The sequence below is a fragment of the Formica exsecta genome, unplaced genomic scaffold (genome assembly GCF_003651465.1).
Source record: "Formica exsecta isolate Colony F162 unplaced genomic scaffold, ASM365146v1 scaffold652, whole genome shotgun sequence".
Taxonomy (NCBI): Eukaryota; Metazoa; Arthropoda; class Insecta; order Hymenoptera; family Formicidae; genus Formica; species Formica exsecta.
The window spans coordinates 56,340-60,071 of record NW_021853414.1 but is presented as its reverse complement, the minus strand read 5'-3'; the positions used below and the strand labels follow the sequence as shown (position 1 = coordinate 60,071).

Here is a 3,732-nt window from a genome sequence, read left to right as displayed (position 1 = left end):
GTACGGAGGACATCAGTCAGAATAATGAGGCAAGATTCTAGTATTAATATTGAATTTGTGACTGGTTATTACAAAATATCTGTTAAAAAGAGAAAATAAATCAATTTGTGTGAGTGAGAGTGTGTGTTTTAGTTCGCGGGTGTTACATTAATATGGAGGACATCAGTCAGAGTGGCGAGGCAAATGTTTTATCGTTAACATTAGGGTTCTGACTGGTTAATACAATATAAAAGTATATTTAATTATAGGATAAGAAAAATAAAATCAAAATCAATATATATAAATTAATAAATGTGTATGTTAAGAATGGTTGAAAGTATAAAATTAGTCGCTCGCATATGTGTTAGATTAAGATTAAACTTTCTAAAACTTATTGCTGAAATGGATTAATGATTTTGAAAAAATGAAACATTCTGCGGTTATGAATTGTAGTTATGAATTGGAAAGGAAAAATTATTCAATTAGACTTACTTTTTTAATAGTGATTCAGAAGCGGAGGGGTGACGAATTTGTGCGGTGTTTCGCTCTGTGTCTCATGTCAGTGGCTTGATGTTCGACTCGTGGTTGCTCTGGAGATGATGCCAAGTGAGGACATTGGTTGCACAAGTAACTAATTCGCGAATTACGGCGCAAAAGCACAGAATAAGACTGCGTTAGACTGAAGACTGGAGAATAAGTGTGAGGTTGTGAAATGTAAAAAAATGTATATCTTGAATGTCTTACGAGTTCTCTTTTTATAATCCTCTTGTGAGGGTGTATTCTAATTTTAAGAGTGGGGATCTTCCAAAAACCTCAACGAATTGAAATTATGCAAAAGTAGGGATTCTTCAAGATTTTAACGAATTAGAATCATGCCAGTGTCCTCATTCAACAGGGGGTGTCTCCTATTTTCGTATTTTTACCGTGCTGATCGTCGGTTGGTGAGTTCGTTATTATTTCAAAAGTTCCTTAAACATTAGCTTTTCCGGGGGACCCTCGCGCACATGATCTGATTAGAAAAGGATCTTATAATTATTTTTGTCAACGTTGATGCAGCTGTATTTATTACTTGTCCGTTAGAAAATTATTATCAGTATTAATGCAGCTGAGTTTATTAAACATTTCGTTAAAAATTCTTGTTATCTCGTCGTTCTTCCGCCGGAAATTCTACTGCAAGAGGTAGATATTATTTTTTATTTATCTCGAGACCGGCATGGTTTCCATCACCAATTTCCTTGCGTCCGTGAAGCGTCATGAAGCGAGGGGGTGATTTAAGGCGGGAGGAGGAGGCACGAAAATCATATCAAACGATTGAAAATTGGCACCCGTAGCCGCTCAGCGACGCAAGCGTTCCCACGGATACTCGTGGATGTAGTTACTGACAAATGACAGTGTTTAAAAGAAACGTATGGCACAAAATGCTTTGTTTATTGAACGGTTCGTTCTTATCACCAACTGACGATCGTTACCGCAACGTCGCGGAAGGAAGGAATCGGGGAGTCGCCAGGACGTAACATTAATATATTAATATATTTACTACATATTTATTTGCTGTATTCTTATTTGACGCATAATATTATTTCTTTTGATGATACCCAATTCAGTTCCAGTTTGTATTACATTATGTTCAGCATTTTCTACACTTGGACATACTATAATAGGAAATTCATCATTTCTTAATGTACGGATATTATGGAGAACGCAACAAGCTATTATTACTTGTGGTATTTTTTTTTATATCAATAAGAGGCAAGCAATCTAATAAAATACCAAATCGTACTTTCAATAAACTAAAAGCTCGCTCTATGGCCATTCTAGTTGACGATAAACAAAAATTGTAATTTTTTTTGAAGCGCCGTTAAGTGGCCATTATCTCTGAATGGTACCATTACATATGAATGAATTTTGTATGCAGCATCTGCTATGATATGAGAGTCAAAAGGAAAATATTCATTTGGCACTTCAATATAATGAGCGAGTGGGGAATTTCTAAACACTCTGGGATCATGACATTCCTTGCATAACAATGAGTAAATACGGATTGCGCATCACACACAGCCTGTAAATGAATAGCGTGAAATTGCTTTCTACAAATGTATGAAGCAGGATCTATTTTTGGAGCTCTAATTTTAATGTGTGATCCATCAAGAGCTCCAATTACATTAGGGAAACCTCTTAATTTTGAGAATTTGTCAATGGTACAAGTTACAGCTTCACCTTTTGGCCAACAAATAAACCTTGGCGCAAGACAATGCAAAGCATATGTTATTCGTCTTACTGCTCTGAATGCTGTTGCTTTTCCAACGCCAAATTGAACATGTATTGATCTATCAAAATAATGCTATTTATTTTTACAATTCAATAATACAAAAAATATCAGTTATATTATAAAAATGAAAAGAAACCTGTAAGAGTCTGGAGTGGACAAAAACCATAATGCTGTTAATAACTGCTTTCCTGGATGTATTTGTTTTCTTCCTACATTTGTTGCACTTAAAGCCGGTCTAATCAAATGTAAAACCATTTCATACGTCTCAGGAAACATTCTGCAACAAAATATGGTTAATCTCTTGTGCTAATAATAATACAATAAGTACCATCATATATTGATATTATAAATATTGCTTGCAGCTTACCTGAAATGCTCCTTGAATTGATGTCGGGAATATCCTGGTACAACTCGTTCAACATAATCTGTCAATTTTTCACAAGGAATACTCGGTCCTCTTGTTCCTCCCACCATAAGTATAGCATACAGAGTGGATATTTCATTTTCTTTATTACTTGAAAAATTACTTTCAGATGAATCATTATTGTTGCTTGAAGAATATAAATCTTCTTCCGTGTTCATCACGAAAGTAGATGTAATACCAATCACTAAATTTGTCTGTGATTTGGTTAACCTCAAATTTCTGTCCATGTTTATTTAATATATTGCATGAACTGCACAAAAACTGTTCCGTTATTAAAAGCGCATGATCAGTGCATGAAGTGCAGTAGAAAAACGGAACGATTCCTGCACTCCATGCCCTGCGTCAGTACCCTATGCGCATCATGCGTGAAACGGAACGCACCCGATATCGCATGTCGTAAGCAGGAAAAGATAAAAGTTGACCATCTTTCATTCCGATACCGACACACGACTTGCGACAACTTCATGCGACAGCCGACAACCCAATGCGCATGCGTTCGACATCCGACTGCGACATACGACTTATTATACAGGGTGGCCCCGAACGTTCCAGCCAGGCTTTGAGATCTTATAGGAAATTTAATTCTGAACAAAAAATTTTCTATAAACATGGATCGAAAAATGCTTTCTTAAGAAGTAATCGCTCAAAAACCTCTGAAATCGTGATTATTTTACACATTTTTCCAAATATCATGGAAAATGTGCGTCTTTTAACAAAAAGTACCGAAACAAAAGTTGTAGAAAATTAAATTATCTTTCAAATGAGATCAAAATGATTGTTGTACGTTCCATAGATTTTGATACAACCAGTTTCAAACGTACAAAAAGTGCTTTTGTTACTTATTGTTAGATGCGCTATTACGTGCTATTTTAGTTTAAAAAAATTTATTTTATTCTCATAAAAGAAAAAGATTTTTATTTTTTATTTTTATCGTTTTTTCAAGAAATTTATTAAGTTTCATTTTCTTTTTATTTCATTTTCTTTTCACCTTTTGCTCTTCCTTTGCATCAGAGGTTTTTGAGCGATAACTTCTTAAGGAAGCATTTTTCGACCCATGTTT

The 3,732-nt window shown here is 34.8% G+C and overlaps 1 pseudogene; it reads right to left on the bottom strand.

Annotated features, from left to right (window-relative positions):
* The window catches only part of LOC115242843, a 5,612-nt pseudogene extending 2,557 nt beyond the window's left edge, over positions 1–3,055 (bottom strand).
* Between the last annotated feature and the right edge of the window lie 677 nt (positions 3,056–3,732).